At 36.3% G+C, this 24,777-nt stretch overlaps 1 protein-coding gene across 2 annotated transcripts in view; it reads right to left on the reverse strand.

Annotated features, from left to right (window-relative positions):
* LOC114621387 (solute carrier family 22 member 22-like) overlaps positions 1-24,777 on the reverse strand; it is a 197,813-nt gene that overhangs the window by 26,473 nt on the left and 146,563 nt on the right. The window contains exon 1 of one of the 2 annotated variants that reach the window (XM_028767647.1): positions 1,359-1,424. The exons of the other annotated variant lie outside the window; for it this stretch is intronic. The gene's annotated coding sequence lies outside the window, so the exon portion shown is untranslated. Of the gene's footprint in view, positions 1-1,358; positions 1,425-24,777 lie in introns of those variants that run through there. 2 annotated transcript variants of the gene reach the window in all.

The raw sequence follows: 24,777 nt of genomic DNA on the forward strand, positions 1-24,777 counted from the left end.
TCATATAAAAACTATTAGAAATACCAGTGTGCAGTAATAGTTTAAGAGAGGTAAGTCCTTGCCTGTTGGTCACAGTAATGCAATGCAAATCAACATCTAAACAAGGGACAATACTATGGAAATTTCCCAAAATCATTTAAAAAATTCATCAGTCCTTCTGTTTCTAAATACAAAGGAAGATACATTGATACAGTATTTGTCTCATGTTCATTACTGAAATATTCACAATAGAAAGCTATGGGAACAAGTTAACATCTATCATTGGAACTTAATTTCAATGAAAACTGTTTACCCTTTGCTCAAATGACGTGTTAATATAAATAATAAGTGTATATATTTATATTGATTGGAATAGTGTAAATGCAAACAAAAATATATTCTCAAATGGTGTCTTTAAAAAACAAAAACTAAGTTTCTCCTTAGCATTGTGAACGCATTATTAATGCATTGGTACATGGCATGGTCACTATAAACTCATTTCATAAAACTTCAAGGACTTATCAGATGATAAAGTAGAGGAGACGAAAGATTGAGAAAGAATTGTCCAGGTACTATGCTGGAAACAAATGGTCAATAGCACTGATCAGGAATCTATCTGACCAGAACATGATGGAAAAGAAAAATAAAAAAGCAAATCATGAGTCAGGTTGAACAGGTTGCACTTAGAATTGTGTCAAGGATTAAAACAGGCAACTTTACAATGGTCCCCTTTTAATATATTTAGAAACTAGTTTTACTAACTTAATTTTAGAAAACAAAAATATTTAAAAATGTACATATTCTTAATTATTATAAAAATTACCCAAATGTATACATTTAATTATTTTTAGTTATTTACTGACTTTCAACACAAACCTATATAATTTAAGACAAATTTCCAATTAGGGATTAATGTTTTTCTTTTATTCTACTTTATCATTTTATTTGACAAAATTAACTGAGTTAGCTGAAATTTCTAGATATTTGAAGTGACATATATGCCAATTGAATTCATTGAATTATAATTATATGCTCTGCTTTGTTGATAAATTATAAGATCAAAACATACCACTATAACTTGTCAAGTTATAATTTTTAAAATGTAAATATAGATAAGTACAATAAAAAGCTATTAGAGTTCAGCAGGAAACTTACATTTATGCTCATAATTCCAAAAGGTAGCAATATAAGATCTTAAAATAGGAGTTCTCATAATTCTGTTAAATGATTCATATTCATTCAGATATAAGAAACAAGGAAAATCAATAATGTTTCCATATTTTTCACCTAAATCAAGATTTTTAATTTGATGATTTAATTCCTTATTCTATATTAACCATTATTTTACATGCTATTTTAATAAAAACATGGAACTTTACCTATATAGGACTCCTGTTGCACACAGCCAAATCACAAATAGAGAAAAGCTATGTTTCTTTACCAAAGAGAAAAAATATCTACTAAAATGTTATAAAGTTACTAATTTACCACTAGTCCATTCTTCACTGGAACTAAGTAACTGATGTGGACACTAGTGTAGAGTTTTTTGTGGTTTTCAGCTTAAAATGAACACTGCACTAAATGAGAAGTGTTAATGTCTTGTCACTCTATGGAACAAAACGAAGGCGAGTCCCAGACAACTTTCAGGATGGACCCAGAACAGGGACTAGAACAATGTCATGTAACTTTTTTCAGAGTCTATTTCTGTGTGGCTTTCTCTCATCACTGGCATAATTTCTCATCATTCGCATTTCTAATGAATAAATTAAAGGTTTTAGAGAAAATTGACCTTAGATAATCAATCATTTTATCTGAAAATAACATCATTTTTTTTCTTATTTTTAAATATTTCTATCAAGCATACAATAAAGTATGAACATATTTATTCATACTTTCCCATTCTCACTCACTCACATACTGCCAACAGATCATTGTGCCAACTTCATGACTTTTAAAATAACCCACTAAGGCCAGTTACTGCTATCCATATGTGCAAGGGCATATGACTGTTCGTTGGTGCATGGAAAATATACTCATGGCCATGTAATAAAAAAAAATAATTCTCCTATAGCTCTTATAGAACATTGAATTTTCAGAAATGTTACATCCAGTATGTGTCTACCTAAGGTACAAGTCAGTCATACAATTGATTACACAATAACTTATTTAATCCAGTTAATGATCCCTCAAGTTCCAACTTGGTAATCTTTAACATATTCAACTAGATGAACTCTGATAATGAGTGCAACATTCACCTTCCCATGGATTTGCTGACTTTAGACAATATCCAGGAGCAGGAACAACAACAAAAAACAAATTTAATGGTATTCTCTGTCTCCATATGTGCCACATCTGCTGACACTTTATGGAACAGAGAAAGAAATGTTACAAAATAAGAACAAAGGGCAGAGATCTAATCTAATCTTGCTCAGTAAAATGAATTACAAAGCAACACAGCAGAAGTCATGGATACAGAAATGGTTGACAGATTTGATACATAAACTTAACACAATAATTTTATTAAATATAAATGTGACCCTAAATTACCTTCTCTTCTAGTATTAATTTCAGTTTAGAATTTTTTACCCTCTTTTACATGAATTCCATAGTTTTTGTTATTTAAAGTGTAGATAATGGAATTTTAAGTGTTTTCCTTTTGGGGGAAAAAACCCTGATGATGTTGACATTTGTGCATGACAGAGTTTCAACCAGTCTCAGTTATTTCTTTTCTTGCTACAACACTGAAAGCAGGACAGATTCATGAAGAAAACTAGGAAAGCTAGGCATGCAGCTCAGTGGACATCTGCCTAGCACATAAGAGGCCTGCGATTTATTCAAAATCTCAGGAAAAGAATGTATTCAACTCACAGTTCTATAACTTCAAGGACATGACCCTGCCATTGACACAGCTCTGATCATGATCTCATAGAAAACAGTGTCAAAAGAATATCTAAGAACTTCAAAAGGTGAAGATGAAAAAAAATTCACTAAATCTGTCTGGACCTTAACAGAGAGTTCTCAGAATAAGAAAGACGTGGCTAACAAGTACTTCCAGAAAATGTCCACCATTTTTAGCAGTCAAATGGAAGTCAAAACAACTTTAAGACTTCACCATATCCTAGTCAGAATTGTAAAGATCAACAAAACAACCAACTACTGTGGCTGGATTGAGAAAGGGAAAAAGAGAACCCTTATTCATTGTTGATGAGATTGAAAACTACTCCAGCCACTCTGAAAATCAGTATGGATAGTTCTCAAAATGTTAAAAATAAATGCACCATATGAATCAGCTATACTACTCTTTGGCATGTGTACAAAAGACTGGAGATTCTACTCCACAGACACATGCTTTGTCATTATTTGTTGTTGCTTTATCCTCAATAGCTAGAAAATTGACACAATCTAAATGCCCTTCAGCCAAGCAACTGATAATGAAAATGCACCTACACATTATTGAATACTGTTCAGCTGTAGAGGGGGGAGATAAAAAAAATCGTGAATGTTTCAGGTAAATAGAACTATTGAATGAGGTAACCCAGACTCAGAAAGACAAACAGGGCATGTTCTTTTTCATCTAAGTCTCTCAGCTCCAAATCTTCAGATGCCTGGCGTGTAACTACAGAAACAAGCGAAGTAAAATGATACAGTTGTTAGTGCAAGAGGGTAAGGGAACAATAGAGGGAGAATGGCAGGTTCCAAATCATATGATGGAGGAGGGGGAATGGGAAGACTGGGGCTCTTATGGAGGGGGTGTGAATACAAAATAAGATGGCAGAAGAGTTGTGACTTTTATCAAGAGAAGAAAAGAACAGAAAAAGATGCAAATGTTTCAAAATGAAATATGAAATGGAATGAATGCAGTGAGAAAAATTTGAGGTAAAGGAGAAAATGTGGGGCTTAATTTTATATGTTTCGCTTTAATATTTGTCATGAATCAGAAGTATTATGCTTCTGGTGGAGATGGTGTTCACCCTTAAGATAGATCAACTCTAGAGGAACAATTAGTGGCAGAAATGTCTAATTGTGTCTTGGGGACCCTCAGTGAATATAAAGCAAAAAATGATAACAAGGTTAGAAGCAATATTTATGCCCATGTTAGATTTTCTAAGCCTCTTTACTCAAAATAGAAAGCTATCAAGATTATGGGGGAACACTATAAAAATTAATATTAGAATCAAAACAGATTCTGAAGTGTGGCAGGATTTGCAAAAAGTGTTTGGGTTTTGTTTGTTTGTTTGTTTGTTTTTCTACTTCCTGTGTACTGTGACATTAACTTCTTCTAAATATTATATTTTCAAGAATAATTGCTGAGATTCTTACAACTTATTAGTTTATTAAAATGTTGAGACTGTACGTCACTAATACAACCTCCATTGGAAATCAACAATGGCTCATATTGTTTTGTGTGGTTATTTTTTTTTACCTTACCAATATCTTGCTTGTATTCTATAATTTCTACTGTGTTCTTATTAGTTTTGCTTTTGTGTGTGTGTGTGTGTGTGTGTGTGTGTGTGTGTGTGTGGTGTGTGTGTGTGTGTGTGTGTGTGTGTGTGTATGGTTTCTGTGTGTAAGTTCAGGTGAGCAGATGTCACTGTGTACACGTGGACAGAGATCATAAAACAGTAACTTTTAAGAGTGAGTTCTTTCCTTCTACTGAGGATTCCAGAGATTTAAATATAGATCTTCAGGCTGGCATGACAAATAGTTTTGATTCCGTGAGCTATCTCACCAGCCCATGAATATGACTTTTTAACAATTGAAATAGTTTCCTAATATTCCCTTAATTTTTTCACCAACACTTTGTTCATGTTGTTTGATATCATTCTTGATTGGGTGGTTTTCTAAAAAGAATTGATTATGTAGTCCATGTCTTTAATTTGTCTTTATAAACCCTTAAAACCAATTTAATCAGATATTAGTCCTTTTGATTCCATTACAATTTCTCATTAGGCAGCTGATGCTTCCTGTATTGATAATTCACAGTAGTGAACTCCATTATTGTTCTCAACTTAGTAGGGGGTTTGACAGCCTGATTACTCCCCCTTCAATGGTTACTTCTAGGACACTGCCTTCTCTCGATTGTCTACCATTTTTGCAATTCTTCGGCAGACTCTTCATCTTGTATTGGTTGGTTTCTGGCTTCTTGATTCAAATTCATCTCTTGGAAGAATGTTTACAATTGTGTGTCTTTGAATACTATATCAAAGTCCATCTGTTTTCTGGAAATCTTTTACCCACCTTAAAGGATTTCAGTAGCATTTACATAAAAACCACATCAAAATACCATTGAAACAAGATGGATATGAGCCAAGAAGAAAAGGGCAGATGAGTCTTCATATGAGTCAGGAAGTCCTAATGTGACCTTCATGAAGTTATTCAAATGATCAATTCGCAGTTTGTTCATCAGAGAATGGAAATACAATGAATACCTTGGCCTGAGCATTCTGACAGCATCCCTTCTTCTTCATATAGGAAAACTGTCTAACACTTTCTCTCTCATCTAGACTTCAATATTGTCTGCCCCAGTGTCGCTATAAAGCCCAAAAATTCATCTTTAGGTCTTTAGAGTGTGGAGAATATTTTCTACAGTTTCACATAGGATCTTCCCTCAGTACACTCCTACTCTCTGCTTTACTGAAATACAGGTACTTTTGTTGAAACATTCTCATACTATAGTCAATTTCCAATTACCTCCACTAATCTATTAGCATGTGGGAAAAGTATCAACTCTGTTCTATCTTGTTAGGGCCTGTTAAAATCACAGAGGCTAATCAATACTCCATCTGAACCAATAAATGAAAGGTAATCTGCAGGTTTGCATCAGCAGCACATTAAGGTTCTAAGATTCAGTGATCAACTGAATTTTCTCTGCTCTGATTTATTCAGATCTCCAAAAACACAGCTTTGTCTTCTTGTAGGTATAAAGCAAGAAAGGCAGGACTTGCCACTAGACATCCAGGTGGTCTGGACAGTGTCTTAAGGTAGGGATTGAGATTGTGCTAGATACAACATTTAGTTTTGATAGTATGGAACATCTTGTTTCGAACACGAACAGAGAAAGTCCCTGGGGAATAACAGTGCCTTCATTAAATCAAAACAGAATAGCTTTGCTTTCCATATGTTGGCTCAAATTATGATCCTCTTACTTCTGCTGAAACAAGCCAACTTTCTCTCTTAATATACATTTTAAAAGCCAAGAAGCTGCTAACAATACATAAATGGTCACAGCTCGGGGCTACTTCAGGCAATGACAACCTAGACATCCTTGACAAGTGACAGTAAATAATGAAAAATGTGTGACCATCATGGAGAAGAAACACAGTTTGCCCATAGCTGAAAATTATTTTGGAGCAATTTGGCAGGATCAATTTAAGGTGAATTAATTTCTTCTATTTTGTTCATTTTTTATTGTCTCCTCAAAATTCAATCATATAATATCAAACAGATGGCCAGAAAAGTGAATTAATAGGTCATAAGAGTTCTGTATACTTCATTGTTCTGGTTTATGGCTAAACACAGCAATCAGGGTTTGTTGAAACCGGATAATACTGCAAGTTTCACTTTGTTTGAGTTCCAGGTGATCTGGAAGAAATAAAACTTTTCCAGGAGCACGTGTTCTTGGAATCCCTACTTCATGTAATTTGCCCAAGAAATTGATTCAATCCCATGAGGGCTTCCAACCTATAGGACTGTTTTAAAGGCCTGTGATAATCATGTCTTTATCATGATTTGCCAAGACCAAACATGTCAACTAATTAATTACATAGATGCAGTGCATTTTAAGTGAAGAAAACATAAAGTTTGAGTGGGACATAACAATATAGAAAAGGTAGAGAGTCTGATGAGTCCTGTAAACACTCAGATAAATCAACAAGCACACCACAAACATCTGTAATTTGATGAGCAGTCTTTACAGAAGGCAACAGGCACTTGGCATGAAGGATTGGACTTCCTTATTTCTTCATTTTGAGAATATATTGTGTACTAAAATGCTCCACTAAGGTCTTCTCTGTATAGAAAAAGCTTAGGGACTTCTTTGTTGTACCTCTGTGAAGACCACAGAGGATTAATTGAAGCATGAGGCATTGAATCACAGATGATGTAATCAGTTAGATAATACAACAGACCCGTGAACATAAGGCTTCTTTTTTTTTAAGTGCACCATGAATGCAGAGTTTTTCATTTAGAGATTTTAAATTACTTGAAGGTGAACAGTATAGTCTAGTTCAATGAGAATGAGTTAAGTCACAAACACATGATACATAAGACAGTCTCTCCTCATTTGGTACCAGAAATATACAAGAATCTATTTTTAAAATGAAAAAAAAAACTTGAGATATAGAATACACATGGTGCTATTCACTGAATGACATAGAAAAACACATAAAGTTCAGTATAGGGGTTCCCTAAAACGCTACAAATAGAACTACTACATAAAACAACTATAATATTCCTTGAATATACTAGAAGGAACCAAAGAAACAGTGTGGCACAAAGTTATAGTGATACTGTATAGAGATACACTGAAAAAAGCACCGTTCATAATTTCTAATACACGGAATCATTCAAGATGCCTATCAACAGACAGACCGAGACAGATATTGTACATAACACACACACACACACACACACACACACACACAGTAGAAGTAAATAAAGTACTAAAGAAGTCTGAATTAGCATGAAGGAAAGTTCATAAACCTGGAAATCACTGTGACAAGTAAAATGAATTAGACGTGAGAAGACAAGCATCTTATGGTTTCTCTATGAGGAACACAAAACTTTTAAGTACATATATATAGCATGAAGGTAGAAAGGGGACTCAACGGGGAAGCTGATAACAGATCAGTTAGAGGAAAAAAAATCAGAAACAATGGGGTGATGGAGGTAAGACTACAAAGTACATGGACATACATGGCTAAAACTTCCATCATGGATTCCATTAATTTGTGTGCTAACTAACGTATTTATAATACAAGAATTTAAAAGCAGCTGTATAAAGCTTACTACAGGTTACAGTATATTAGTTTACTAAAGGCCTGACTCTCTATTTCTATTGCTAACATTCAATCTGCCACGTGGTGCTCATCTTTGATTGAGCAGTCCATTTCTTCTGTTAAATTGCATATAAAACATATGAAACACAGAATGCATGAGAGCTCAAAGCTCACACTACTCGCATATCATTGAACTCAGCCAATCACTAGCTGAGAATGTAGGAGGGGTTAAAGGTCAACAGGTCAACATGGAGGTTTTGAACTGTACATGGTTACACATCCTAGTTTCCATGAGCAAATCATATAACAAGTTATAAGGTTCAAAGATATTACATGATTCAGCCTCAAAGTCAACCCTGTAACCAAAGCATCAAAACGGTGCATGTGCTGCTTCTGAAAGGCAGTTTTCAAAAATCTGACATTTAGGTTTTAATCATATTTTCCGGACAAGTATGGAATACACTAAAGAACTACACACAAAAAAGTGTAAAAATTGTGAAGTGGACTCTAAACTCAGTGCCATCATCTTTCCCTAAGTTGATCTTCATTGGGTAATGCTGTATTATAGCATGGTTTGTCTTTTCAGACACCAGCGTTAACATTTGCTTTTTATGTTTTATTGTGAGGTTGGACTTGGGGAGAGGCACTCAGTTTCTGTGGTCAAGAATGGCTTAATACTGTCTCTTAGAAGTGATTCCTCCCATAGGATTAGATTAGATGCTACAAGATAAGGTTGATTTAAGGTAAAACTGTATTTGTCTCTTCTTCGTATTCTTCACTTTGTCCTTCTGTTTCTTGGGCTGTAGCAATGGAGGCCCACCCCAGCAACTAAGCCCATGCTCACTGTACGTATTTTACATTCCAGAGATATGGGCAAAAATAAAGCTTTTTAAAAGTAAATATCCCAGTTTCAGGCATGCCCTAAGATCAATTTAAAAATGAGACCTACAATCTCGATTCCTAGCTGGTAAAAATGTCTCTTCCTTGTTGCAGCTTCTAAGACTTTCTAATTCATGAGAAAAATACTGTTTTGTTTATCTTACATCCAGAACCATTTTTCCAAGGGTCTTTGTTTTATTTCTTGTTTTATTTTATGTCATTGTCATAACTATTTTAGATCTTCCACCATTGCATACATATATACAATACATACATGCATACACACATATATACACACATATACTACATGCTACTTCAAATGTTTTTTGAAAAGAACAAATATCCCTTTTTCTTATATATTAGATTCTTAAGATTGCTGGAACAAAAAGTATTATAAATAGGCCAGCTTAAGGAATGTAGGTCTATATATATACATACATATATTCTTAAATATAAACTGCCTAGTCTGTATAATGTTACTTGTATGTAAATTTTAAGGGTTTCATGTAATGATATTTTTAAGGTCATGGATTTGACAAAAAATAAGGAGGGATACATGGAAGGATTTGGAGGGAGGAAAGAGAAGGAGGACATGATGTAATTCTATTATAATCTCAAAAAGTAATTTTAAAAGAATTTAGTTTTGCAAAGAATATAAATCTATTTCCTCATGTTTCAAGAAAATAGCAGTCTGAATCAAGGTATTGACAAAGATATACTTGAACTCCTTGCATCTGTTAAGCTATAGTGGACACTGGCATTGTCCTGGGGTCTTAAAGCATACTGACATCATTCAAATTTCTCTCCATCTGCACAGGACTTTCCTCTCTATCGATACATCTCTACTGGGAATGACTTGATTCCCACAAAGACTATTTTTAATCATTTGAATATAATTTCTCCCAACTCTGTCTGACCTCATTTTAACTTTTTTATACTGGTGAACAACCTATTTCCAAAAAGACTGTATTAAAAAGTGCTAAGAATTGAGGTTAAAACATATTTTTGTGGGTTATAACTGAATTACAGCTTTTGCATTCTCATACAAACTCATATGATCCATCGGTCTTTCAGCTGTACGAGTAGAAAATATTTTAGTATCATTCTCCAATCCTTTAACATCACTGGGAGGAAAAATGTTCCTATATTGTGTTTAATCATTGGCCTAATACAGTGATGTGAAAACCATGGTGGACTTAGAGAAAATTGGGGTTTTCATCCCAATTCTTCAGTATTATAAGGACCATAAAATGTAAACCATATGTCAGTTGAGTTAAATTTGGCTTGAACCCTGATTCCAACCTCTTGCCAAAGCCCAAAGCCCTTCCCAGGACATCTGTTAATTCCCAAGTGCTTGCTTCCTCAGGTTTCTCTGACTCAGCATCCCTGCTTCAAAGGTAGTGCTCAACGCTGCTCACATTAATCTGAGACCACTAGAAAATACTAGAAAATATCTTGAATAGGCAAATCTGTTGTCAGGTGTCCTGCATATGCACCTTTCCTGTTTTGTTTTGTTTTTTCTTTTGTGCCCACCATGCCTCTCTCAGTAGTAAGAAAATGGTGGTAGTACCAATTGTTCCTGTTGATCAAGCAGTCATTTATAAACAAGATTTAATTATCCTTCTTCCTACTAGAAAAACTAGTTTTGCATGCATAGTGGCCATTTAACATTTTAACCCTCTTAGCTTCCTTCATTTTGAATAAGTAACCATTGTGTTTTCCTTTGGATAGCTTGTGACATCTTAAAGATTCTCCTATTAATTACTAAATTACAAAAATCTGTTAAAAATTCATTCTATGTTTTTTACAATGTAAAATTACATTTTCAATGAAATTATCATCTAATAAGCAAAGTCTAGTACTTTTAACTCAAACTAAAATACTTAGGTTGGCCACACATTTAAGTGTTTAGCAAGTTTTCTAAAGCTGAGATACAGGAGAAGAAGAGACAAGGTTCTGTGGAGAAGCCTTTCTTTTTGTCCTCAGATTTCCCTAGCATTTCCATGTAGCATTGTGTACTTGAAACCATCCATACAAAATGAAAATTACCTTACACTTGTTCACACCACGGAACTCCAACCTAGCACTGTAAAGGATCTCGCCAAATTATATCCAAAAGCTGTATCAAAATATTGAGAGAAATAGACCTTTCTACTTACAGAAGGTTGTGTAAATTTTTCTGAGCTCTCATTAGTCTATCACCAAAAGTAGCTGGTGGTAATTATCTCACAGACATACATAAAATTTAAAGGTGATGCTACAATAAAAGTCATTTAATAAAGAATAATGAAAAGGTTATAAAAAGGTTTCGCTGAACTTCTTATGTTAATTTAAATCAAATGCAATGTTGATATAGAAAGGTCTAAAGTTTAAAGGCTAGGGGATTTTGTGTAAGATCTTGGATGTCAACAATTCTATGAGTTTTGACCTTCTGATCAAAGGGAAGTTAGGATTATATATCTGTTCTTATCTAGAAATCAATAAGTTTCCCAAGAATTCCTTCCCTACTGCTCCCATGTACACAAATACATGTGTGTTACTTGCCTGGAACCAGTGCTTCAAATTTTCTGTTTTGTCAGAGAGATGTCTGGCCTGATTACCCTCTGTTGGTTACACTATCATTAAAATGTTATCTCCCTCCATGTCTCCATTTGAACCAGAGTATTATTATTTTGTTCTCATGAACATAGGGATACATCTGTATAGGCAGGAGTTAGAAGAGTGGGAAGAACAGGGATGCCATATCATTAAGTTGGACCTCCACCTGGAATCTAATTTTAATTCTCATAGAAATCCACCTCTTTGGTAAATCTATATCCTAAGATCTGCCTAGAATACTACTCAACTGAGGAAGCCTCTTAGAATCTTGGTTTCCCTATAAGTTACTTTGCATTCCCTTTTTATAGCTGGGGTCCCAATATCACTCTTTTTATTATTATTCTTTAATTTTTTTTTACAGTCCAGCCTTTATCCCCCTCCTGGTCTGCCCTCTGATTTTTCCTCATTCCATACCTCCTCCACCCTTATCCAAGAGGATGTCCCCATCCCCACATCCCACTCCACCAGACTACCCCATTCCCTGGGGCCTCAAGTCTCTTGAGAGTTATGTGCATCTTCTCTGACTAAACCCAGACCCAGCAGTCCTCTGCTGTATATGTGTTGGGGGGCCTCATATCAGTTGGTGTATGCTCCTGGTTGGTGGCTCAGTGTCTGAACAAACTCTGGGGTCCAGATTAGTTGAGACTGCTGATCTTCCGTTAGGGTCACCCTAAGTAAATATTAAGAAAATAGTACTTGATTCAAGAAATGTGGAAAGAAGAGGTGACTATAGTGAAGCATCTACAAAAAAAAAAAAAGGAACGAAAAGGGTTAGAGTCTAGAGTCTTACAATCCAAAGCTCAAAGTAAAAATGTGCTGTTCTTTTAGGTTTGTAACATAGAGCATACATAGGAGTGTGGTCTACACAACATCTTTCTTCCTGACATCCTCTTCATGTGAGTATTGAAGAACAGATCAATAGCCAGTGATAAGTGGTGGTTTGCAGTTGCCTGGAGGAATTGTCCTTTGACTATACGTGTTTCCTAGAAGTTGCTTCCACTGTGGTTGTAAGGAATTTAGAGAGGAGGGTGTTTTTAATTTTTCAGGTTAAAATATAATTACTCTACTTCCTCCCTTACCTTTCCTTCCTCCAAACTTCCCCATGAATCCCCTCTTCTTCCTTATCAAAATCACAGCCACTTTTTCTTTAGTTATTATGTTACAAAACTATTTAAATACAGCCTGTTCAGCCCATTTATGGTTACTTGTATTTGTGTGAGTTCATGGGTGATCACGTGGTATTAGAAAACCCTCTACTTTAAGCTTAATTTTTTTAGTGTGTGTATTATAGGTTCCTTTTTGATGTCTCCACTACTCACTGTTTAAATCCCAACTCCAAATACCATAGAATGTTGCCTTATTGGAAACAGACTTATTGAAGATCCAGTTAAATATGATGGGACTACTTAGCTTGGGTCATGAGCAAATATGATAGGAGTCTATATAAAAGAGGGGACATTTGTACATAGAATAAGGGAAAATTACACTGTTTCGACTGAAAATATTAGAGACAGATTGCTAAAAGTCAAAAAATTTCAAAGGCTGTCTGTATGCCAGTCGAAACCAGAGGAATATCTAAGAATAGCTTCCTCCCACTACCCTAAATGACAAACCAATCCTTCTGATAGCATAATCTCAAACTATAGCCCACAGAACTATGGATCAAATAAATATTTGTTGTCAAGACCGTCCCCAGTCTATGGTGCTTTGTTATGCCAGCCAATTTGCAGGAAGAATAAACTTGCACCATATTCATAATAACAATAAAATAGTTGTTATTATTAATGATAAAACAAAAACAATAAAGCAAATTTGAATAAAATATATATTTAATATTTATTTAACATTACAGTAAAAGTAGTACATTACATTTACAGTAGTAAAATATTTATATAACATTGCATTGTAGTAGTATATGCTGTTTCTGAGTTATATCAACCTGGAGCATGTATAGTATTACTGATTTTCATTCTCTCTCTTTCTTTAATTCTAGAGAGCTCACATTCAATTTCATTAACTTGGCAAAGAGCCAATTCCAACTTTATCTATTTTATTAGTGTATATTATTATTCTTACACAACATCTGGGTGCGTTTGGAAGTCCTTCCTGGGAAATCATCCAGTAAGCATTATTAAGTTTGAGAATGTATGCTCAATAGATGTATGGCTCAAGTTTGGAGAAGCTATTGGTGAAGATTAACTCTAAGGGAGACTAGAAAGTGTCTTTGAACACCTGTAGCCTCTGGGGAATAAAATGAGAAAAAGGCATCTTCGCAACCATTAAAAGTGAGTTGCACCAATGCAATTTCTGGAAGCAATGTTTGCAAAGTGAATAGACTGGACAAAAATTGCTACAAGGTGCTTAGAAATACAAGCAGAATGGCTATGCTGGAAAAGCACAAGTTCATTTGAAAATATAGAGAAAGGATAAAAAAAATCTCACATGCTTCAGTTTCTCAAATTTGGAGCAACAATCCAAAACAGCTTATTATATTGGATACCCAGGTCATTTCTCAGCCAAGCTCAGAAGGTAGCACCAATAATTTTCAGATGACAACAGAGAATTGTAGGGTATTATGGGGGCTGTTTTTCCAAAGTACTGGCTCTGGATAATTAATGCTTGTTTGAGTTTCAATGTTGTCTTAGTTACTGTTCTACTGCTGTGAAAAGACACAATTACCAAGAAAGCTTATAAAAGTAAACATTAAATAAGGGGCTTGTTTGTAGTTTCTGAAGGTGACTCCATTTCTGTCATGGTGATAAGCATGGTAACAGGCAGGCAGGTATGACTTGGAACAGTAGCTGAGAGATTACAACTCATCCACATGCAGAGGCAGACAGGGGAGGAAGGGGAGGAGAGTGAGGAGGAGGGAGAGAGGGGGAGGGAGAGAAAGAGGGAGAAAGAGGGGAAAGGGGAGAGAGAGGGAGAAAGAGAGTGAGGGAGAGAGTGAGAGGGGGAAGGAATGGGATATGGAGGGGAAGAGGGAGGGGAGAGGGATAGAGGGGTTTATTGGGCTTCAAACCCCACTACCAGTGACGTACCTCCTCCAACAAAGCCACACCTCCTAATCCTTCCTAAGCAGTCCATCAGAAATCAAACATTCAAATATATGGTACCATTAGCATGTTTCCATTCAAAGTATCACAAATTTTAAATGTTTCCCCATTGGCTCACATGTTTAAACACTTATTTCCCAATCAGTGTTACTGTTTGGGAAGATTTAAGACCTATTAGAAAGTAGAGCCTGCAACTGGCGCACATAAATTACTGTAAACAGACCCTCAGGCTGGATAGCCAAGGCTGAAGTCCTGTTCACCTTAGGCTTCCTAAGTGTGAATTCAATGTGAGCAACCTCTCTGCTCCTGATATCACACCTTTCCCACTTGCTGACATGTCTCCTTACTTCCAGGAGGACTGTATCCCCAAGCAACTATAACAAACCCTTTCTTTCTTAAAAAAAATAAAGAAAGAAAGGAAGAAGAGAGGAGTGAGATTCTGGGAGGGATTTAGGAATTGCAAATAGCTTGGACTTGTAAAAGCTTAGTCTTTTGTTGACCTACTGAGGAACTATGAGCCACCCAAATCTGGAAAGTTAATACTTACCAGAATGTAATCAAGTCCCAAGGAATTATAAACTACTTGGGGGAGAAAATATTTACCATAGATAATAATAATACATGTTAGCCTATTGTGAAAGATACACCTCCCATTACAAGGAAATGGGAGTTTCTGAGTAAACTTACAAGCCTTTAGCTTTTCTAAATTATGAAAATTGGAGAAATCAAACCAGCCTTTCTGAAGGAACAATACTGAGCTACGTTTAGAAAGCTTGGTAGCTTTTGAGTGTAGAACTTTCTAATATGTTACATAGTTTGATTTGGGGGTTTTGTTTGTTTGTTTGTTTGTTTGTCAAACTCTGAAATATGCATGGATAGCTAGTAAGTTCCATTAGATATTCAAAAACCAGGGAGAGATACTATACACGTATGTATGTGGATGTATCATATTTTCTTGATTATACATTTATAAGTACATATATATATATTTACCTATACACATAAAAGTTTCTATATGATTATTATTGAAAAAATGCAGCCTAAATAAAGCCTCATTTTTACACAAGGGAAATGAGTGAAAACATATTTGATAATAAAGTTATGGATTGGCATGCAAAGACACATAACTAACAAGTTAATTAATACAAGAGATTTTTTGAGACATGTTTACTGTCCTTTCAGTACTAATTTAAAATGGTTATATTTAATGAATACATATTCATGACTTTTCATACCATAAACTCAAAATAAAATATCTGTGTATATTCTCTGTAAATTATGTAATGTTTACTTTCTGCTAAGCACAAACTAATAATCAATCCAAGCAACTGGCAATATGCTTACACACTGCTACAGAAGCAGACAAAGATCAGAGGCTAAGAATGTGCAGGTAAGCCCAGCAAGACATGTGCTCCCACAGAAGACATAGATTCTCTGTCCATAAAGATTTCTGGACAGTGGTGGAATTCACTGCAGTCCAAGTTCTACATTCTGAGTATTTGATAATCCTAGTGAGATGGATAAGCCATTTGAATGAATGAGTAATTAATAGTAAAACAATTAGATAGTGGGGAAGTATTTAAACACTTGGAACAAAATCAGCATGCCTTGAGTTTGCTATTAAAATGTATTGAAAGGTATTTACCCATGTCTTAGGACATTTTTCTGCCAAGTATTACTGCCCAAATGAAAGGAATCTTGTCTCTAATGGCTACTTTCATTTCCTTTGACTTCAGACATTTCATATGCCCTTCAAAGATAATAAGTTTATAGATGGCTGCCTAACTTAATTTTTTATTTTTGTCATCAGATTGGCCAGATATTTCTTTACAGAAATGAGATATTAATATATTCATAGATATTTTCTGGAAAGTGTTTTATCCTTAGAATATTATCAGCAGTGAATATGCATGAAACACAAGAGGCCAAAACTCATGTTGTTAGTATTACTGCTTGCTGATATTCTAAAGAAGCAATCTGTGTTTCAAAGACACATGGTTGATATTATTGTCAGGTAGATTGAAGAGTATTTGAATGGTAGTCAAATCTGAAGGTATAGACTATAATATTCTTAAACTCTATTTTAGGACAGGTTAAAACAAGGTGCCTAGTTCATTGCCTGAGAACAGACATGTACTTATAAAGACAAATAAACGGCATGTCAGAGAAAGAAAGACTATAAACAGCATGAAGATTTCAAGGAAAGACTGGAAATACATGATTTTCATTTATTTCTGGATCTATTACAGAAAAGGATCCCTAGACACTGGTTAAGAGCCAAATAAATAACAACCATCACTACTTTGGGTTAGAGGTTCAATCTAAATAATGGGTAGAGAAAGCTGTTTGTAGCCTATATCTCTTGGGATGTAAACTAGTGCCAAGAGTACACATGGCCTTGGGAACTGGATACACCTGTGTTCTATTTCCAGCTCTGTAGCAGCTGTTTCAGTCACCTTCTAAGACTCACTTGATCCCACTGAGGAAGAAACATGTACTGCTTATTATTATGTAACTTAAATCAGAAAATGTTTCCAAAACACTCGATGCATAACTTAACATATATTGCATGGTCATCACAGTTCTCTCTGGAAATTTCAACATGACTTCTCCCTTCATCTCCCCTATCACTAATTGGACCAATAGTCCATGCTGATATAATCAGTTTACATCTATAGGAAGACACGCTGAGTAAATCACAACAGAAGTTTTCAGAAAAATTTGAAAGAAGAGCTAACTAACACAACACAACCATCACTGACAATCCAATAGACAAAAAAAAGGAAGAGAGAGAGAGAAAGAGAGAGAGAGAGAGAGAGAGAGAGAGAGAGAGAGAGAGAGAGGAAAGAAAGAAAGAAGGAAAGAAAGATAGAAAGAAAGAAAGAAAGAAAGAAAGAAAGAAAGAAAGAAAGAAAGACTTTAAGACACAAATTCCCACTCCTACCCCAAAACCAGTCTCACTGCATTACCAACTTCAGAAAAGTTTAGGAGGCAAGAATATTTGGAATTCAATGGACCAATGACTCACAATAACTGGCATGTTAGAAGAAACACTGAATAGAGAGCTCAACATTTGGAAGAAAAGAAATCGACAGAACAGAGCCCAGATAAGCACTCATTTCAAATTGTCTTTTACTGTTTCTAGTCAAAAGAGCACATTTAATAGGCTGAATAACTCTGTGAAACAACAGATAAATAATTTGGTAGCAAAACCTATTCAGATACATTATCGTAAGTTAGCTATGGAGGACCATGAGACTCAAGATGAGGTTGTTACTTTATACAGGGTGTTACCAAAACCCATCTCCATCCAACCTAAAAGAGGGAACTTCCACCCCTAGACCAAACAGAGAGGGCCCACCCAGATCCCCCTCTGACTGGCGATCTGAATTCTTGCTTATGCTGTGAGGCTAAGAACTGCAAGGGAATATAAATAAAAGACAAAAAATATCTCTCTGGGTTCCCTGAGGGACAAGCCTGACTGCATAGGGGTTGATGTCAAAAGTATCCCCTCTCCAGGAAAAAGGCATCGGGATGGGTAAGGCCCACATGCCTCACTGGACAACGACAGGGAGACTGGAGCCATTACAAGGTCCCCTTCAATTACTGGAGGTCAGGCTTCTATCCTTGCCTTCACAAGATTAGAATTGCCACAGCCCTTCTATACTTAGAGAAGGGAGGAGATGTCAGGGGCAGCCCTGCTTACACACTGAAGGCCTAAAATCAGGCATAGGCCTAAAATCAGCAATAGGCCTGTCATACATGTATACTAACACCAAGTCTTGGGTCTCGGTGGAAAAACATTGAAACAGATGGCTATAAGCTAATGTAAACAGGCAGCTTTTGTGGGAATTTACAAGCCTGAGTAGTCATAGACCTTGTAAATAGGTAGCCTTGGCAGACAATACCAACTTAGATAAGGACAAGTGAATCATAGGCAGAGTCATAGTGATCTGTCCCCTGAACCTTCACCCAGCCAGTACCCTGTTCTTAAAGATATCTGTATTCACCCTGAACACCCATGCTCCAGTGTCATTCCCTTCCCCACGTCCTGCCTTTCTGTGTTTCCATTGAGTGGATTACACAACATCTTTGAACTCAAGAGTACCCTATAAGAAAGTGAATGTCAATAATTCTCAATTTCTGAATATTTCCATGAATTTCAGTTGAAGCAGTTTTCTAGTCAGTCACTGAATGCATCATAACTGAATTTTCCTATTCAATCTGATAGACCAGATCCTTGACTATGTTTTTAAAAATTATAGTTATCCATACACTTCATTCCAATGTTTTCCCCTAATTAAATCATGAGACGGAATAAATTTATGGCATATTCAAAACTTATAAGTCATAGGCTTACAGATGGCCATACCAACACTAAAACAAATCTGAGCTTTACCAGAAAATTCAACCCTAGAAGCAGATTTATAAATGAGTGTGTTTAAGTAGAGTGACTACTATTGTGCTTTGATTAATCATTCTAGGTCACACATATATTTGAGGAGGAGGAGGAGGAGGAGGAGGAGGAGGAGGAGGAGGAGGAGGAACAGAAACAGGAAGAGGAAGAGGAGAATGTTGTTTCTTTCAAATCTCAAATGGTTATAACTTGGAAAACAAAAAATGTGCTTACTTCATTGTGAGGAACTCTGTGTTTCACAAGTCAGTGAATATGAACATTACTTAGATAGAAGAAGAGAGATAAAATATAGGGAAAATGTGCTGACAGTCAAGCCATGAAAAGTACATTAAGAACACTGCCTTCCCATCCCTGAATATCGGCAAGACAATGTAGAATGAACTCAATGATTATTGTATATTGAAGATTTCCAGAGATACATGCTGTGCCGTTTGGTTTCATGGCATGCCATTGATATTACTTCATTATTAACTCACATTTTGCAATTTCTCCACTACCAAGTGCCTATAACTTTTATAACAGTACTGGGAATCTGTTCTATCCAGAGAATCCATTTGAAACCTATTAATGTGCCATCAATATATAACAACTTGTGAACTGTTCTTAGAAGTTACCAGAGATGTTAAATTCTTCCATGATCCAGATGAGCCACGATTGAACACAGACACTAAAATCAAAGAGAAAATTTTATTTTGCAAAGAGAAGAAAATCCCATGGAGGAACAATAGTCCATAGGCTTACTCTGTTACATATGAAATCAGCTAGATAAAAGGTAGCAGTTTATCATTATAAAATAAAAGCCTAACCTAATGTAAATATCACCCAGAGTTTATTTTGGCTAAGTATCAAATATCTTCTATCCTCTCAGCTCATGAATCTTTGAAGATCTACTTTTCTAAACAAACAAAAGAACAACTCATTACATGTCAACTCATCTAAATTCGTTTGACTATCTTAATATTTCATAAAAGTTCGGGAATAATGATAGTCATAGGTTCTGAGTTTTCTTGACAAGGTTATCAAATAATCTGAAAATAGTGAGTTTGTGCTAGAGAAGAAGTCAGTCAGAAAAAAATAAGGGCCTTCATTGGCTCCATCTTCCTTCCTGGTACCCACAAATGTGTAGTGACTGCTCCAGGTGTTCACCTCTAGTGGAGGGACAGGACATCAACTGGATGGGTTGGCATCCCACAGTTAAAAGCTTAAAGAATTGTTCCTGTCCAAAGGAACTACAAGGACAAAAATGGAGAAGAACCTGAGAGAAAGGAGGCCCAAATTGGGATCCAGCTCAAGGAGAGGTCCCAGGTGTGAGGCTGCTGTTACTGATGCTGTGGTGTGCTTGCAAACAGGAGTCTAGCATGGCTTCCCTCTGAGAGCCCCAACAAGCAGCTGAAAGAGTCAGATATAGATACTAGCATCCAACCAAACAGAAGCTGGGCATCCCTGTGGTTAAACTGGAGAAAAGCTGTAAGAAGCTGAGGAAGAGGGCAGCCTCATGGGAAGACCATCAGTCTCAACTGACCTGGACCCCTGAGATCTCTCAGACACTGAGGCACCAACCAGGCAGCATACACCAGCTGATATGAGACACCCAACGCATATACACATATAGAAGACTACCTGGTCTTGCCTCAAGGAGAAAAGACGCGCCTAATCCTTGAGAGACTTGACACCCCAGGGAATGGGGAGGTTTGGTAGGGTGGGGGGTGGATGGTGAGGACATCGTCTTGAAGAAATGGGGAAGAGTATGGGATGAGGAGCAGTTGGGGGGCAGCCTAGGAGGGGGATGAAGACTGGACTGTAAGACTTAAAGAATGAAAAAAAAATTAAAAGACACTTTATTGAAATGCACTGGAGCCAAACCTGAGGCTTGATTTGTGTTATACATTATGTGGAATCCTTGTGGACTGCCTGATTCTTCATCAGAGGCTATTAGAAAAAAATACACATAATCCGCTGAAGGAGAGTTAAAGAAAAACTGCACAGGAAGGGAGGAAATCATTCTTGACCAACCAATAAATATAGTTTCCCATCTGCCTTTATAAGATCAGGGTCCTATAATTCAGTTCATTGTTCAGTGGCAACAAAATAATACAATCACCATGATGTTATTCATGATATAGATATAATTTAGGGCATAAAGCACTTGTCACCCAAGCGTGAGGATATGAAGCTCGCTCATAGAACTCATACACACAAAAAATATGGGCTTGGAGGCTCATGCTTGTAACCTCAGAGCTTACTAGGAGACAGTCATGTTCTCTCAGCTTGCTAGCCAGTCAGTCTAGCTTTCATGACAAGCTTCAAGCTAGTCAGAGACTCCAATCTCAAAAATAAACAAGCTAGACAATGTTATAAAACTACCACCACCAGGCATAATCTGGCCTCCACATGCATGCACAAACTTGTGTGTATGCCTGAACACACATATACCAGTACAGATATGAACATGTATACACATAGAAAAAGTGAAATTATTAGAGATATCAAGCATTGTCACATCACAGAAGATTAATTTGGTTAAAGCCTCATCTAGACTGAGAAGAAATTCCTGAGAATTTCATCATCTCCCCATCCCAATCTGGTTGTTTTCAAAATTCTTTACCACCTGTAGACCCAAGTCATTATCTAAATAATAGAAACCCTAATATCCCAAAAGATAAGACAAGGTTCTTCACTAACGTTCTCATACATTAACAAATATCTGTCTAACACCTACACCCAGTTAATTCAGTCTTAGAAACTCTCTGGACCAATAGAAATGTTCTGTTTTTTGTATGTTTTCATCAGCATCAACTGGACAGTGCTCTTGACATCTATACATTTCACAGTATACAAATTATACCTTATAACTAATTATAAGAGTAATAATTTGGAACACAGATAACAAAATAAATTTAGTAGACTTTAAGAAAATGAAATGTCCTGATTGTTTCTGAAGATCACATACTAAAGTAACTAATTCTTATGTCATTAATAGACAGAAGAAATTAATCTGCTACCAAAATGAATATGTTCAGTGGGGCTGAATAGGTAGACTAACTCTTGAAGTCATGGTGCCGTTCTCAGATGACTGAGGAACAAGGATAGGACTCTCCATCTGTTTCCCACTTGGTATCTCCAGAAGCAAGGAGAACCTGGCTGTCTCACACACAAATGAGGGAAGCCCTGAAAATGTTTAAATAGAAAATAGTAATGGTTTCTAAATCTATACACAAGATGCCCACAATCTCATCAGCCAAGTTTCTCCTTCAAAGGGCTTCTGTTTTGCAATCTGTCCCATAGGGGTAATACATAACGCCTTCCATCCATAGCACCACTCTCCATAATGACGGTTCCAACTCTGTAATGATTTATTGCCAGTGAGCCAGATTCCCATGGCTCTAGGGGAATACAGGATAGAAGGGAGCCTGTTTTCACTGTGCAGAGGGCTGTGAATCTTTATCTGAATGCCAGAATCAATTTTAGAACTCCCATATACTGTGGGTGGCCAGAAATACATTCTTCTGTAGCTGCTAAGCCAACTAACTACATAGTTTCCCATTAAAGAGTACTCTCCTGCCAGCCATGAACTGGGCACATCTAAACTAAGACACTTTAAACTAAACTAGTTTCTCTTGACTACTTGTGACTTAGTGATGGAAGTTTCTATAGAATTTTTTCTAGTATAGGATTAGGGATATTGAACAGCTCTAATCACATGAAAATAACTTCTTTTTTTTTTTTGAATTTTAGAACCATGACCTATCCATTCACCTCATTCATTCTCATTCTCAACTGAAATTACAAAAACAAATAATGACAAAGAAACAGTTGTGCCTACATTTTACAAAGTAAAAAAATATATATATCATTATATTACCTGTAGCTGTGAGATTCTTATAGGTCTCCAGCGTCACACCTTTGTAGAGTATCTTCTGATAAGGAGCCAGCAAAGCCCACTCTTCCTGAGTGAAGTTCACATGCACGTCATCATAAGTCACTACTTCCTAAAAGAGCCGTTATGTGTGTACATAAGAAAACATGATACCAACAACAGGGTAAATTTGAACTTCAAAATGAATAGCTGCTGACTGACCTGCCCACCCACATGGTACTTTTTATCTACTAAGAAAACAGTCTTTCACAGTTGAATAACAACAGAAATTTAAGTAATTGAGAAGCAAATAAATGATCTCTGGGAACCTGGTGTCTTAGTATTAAGATGTTGACTACGGAACCATATAGAATGCTACTAGACTTTCTCCATTTCTGTTCCCTGAGACCCAATACTCAAGGGTGCCCTTAGGACTGCAGTTTCCTCTCACCTGTTCATGCCTCTTGCAGATACAAAAGACCATTTCTGTCTCCTCTTCCCTTCTTACCCCATTTATGTGTCTGAGCGCCTAACTATGGGCGCACACACCTTTCTCAACCACAGGCCAGTCCTCCAGAAGACTAAGCAGTCTGTCTAAAGACCAATTCCACTATCTGTTACCCTAGATAACAGTTCTCACAGTTGCCAAAGCACTGCAATACAATATCAGGCAAAGTTCCTTCTACCCGTTTCCGCATTACCAGTTTTCAAGTTTTCTTTAAAATATCTAAGGGAACTACACCAGGAAAAAATGTGAACTTGACCAATGTTACCTGTGTTTGAACATGTATACAAGTAAAATAAAAACAGATTTCATGATTCTTATAAAATTAACTCAAAGTGATCCCTAAACTGTTATATTTCTGACCCTCCAGATACTACTGATCTGTCTTCCAAACAGAAAGGTCTCTTGCTCTTGAGCTCTCTCTGTAGATGTAGGTAATCAGAAAGGTAGACTACTGTAAACATGGCCTTGAACCTTGTAGAGAGAGGAAGGGGGAGACAGGCCAGAGCCAGATCAGCAAATCAGAATGATTAATGATAGATAAAAAAAGATCAATTACCAAACGGTTGGATTACATTGGGAATGGCAGCTGGGAGATTGGTAGCCCTACTTTGGGCCTAGAGGGTGAGGTATGTCAGCAATATATTGCAACAGGTAGGGACTGAGATATGCTAAGAGAACCAGAGAGCCAGGTTTGCTTTGATTTGGTTTAATTTTAAAGAGCAATCTGATCTTAAGGTAATATCACTTTGTAGTCCCTCAGCCATTTGTCCCAGCATTTCAGACTTAACATTAGGGAGAAGGAAAAGGAAGAAATGATTTAATTACATTCTCAAAGACTATTTTTAAAGGTTAAAATTCACTTTATGGTCCAATATTTTTCAGGGACTAAATATATGTACTAGAGCATACCAAGTAGTACTCACATCTTTTCTCTTACCTTGTGTATTTTCAAACAGGAATAGCAACATTCTTGCTAGGCACAGTCACACCAGTATGTCTAGATTTCTTTTGTTTGAACTAAAGAAAATACAGAAATGTGGATTCTAGACATAAGTTCAATTCTTCAGTTAGATTTGTCATTGACCTGATCTGGGAAATGCCCCAAGATGGCCAGTATGGAATTTTGTCTAAAATTGATTACTTGACTACCCATGGTTAATGCCAACTACTGAAAATGTTAAAATAAAATAAAATAAAATAAAAGCCACGCCTTTCTTCTTCCTCCCTGTTTTCTGTGTAGCTCGATCTTTAGTCAGTGAACTCAACTCTTATACAGGTCCATCTTTATTTGAAATTCCCTCACACCTAATCCAGTAATGTTGGGCAACACTCATTCACTGATCTTTTTCTTCTCACTGACCAGTCAGAGCTCAGCTTAAAATGAGTTGCAGGACAGTCTTCCAAGAACTGGGAAGCAGAGGCAGGTTTAGGTGCTCAAAGAAAGTCTTAACTACATGGCATAAGGAAAGCCTGAGCTACAGGAGATG

Source organism: Grammomys surdaster, unplaced genomic scaffold (assembly GCF_004785775.1).
Source record: "Grammomys surdaster isolate TR1022 unplaced genomic scaffold, NIH_TR_1.0 63, whole genome shotgun sequence".
Classification (NCBI taxonomy): domain Eukaryota; kingdom Metazoa; phylum Chordata; class Mammalia; order Rodentia; family Muridae; genus Grammomys; species Grammomys surdaster.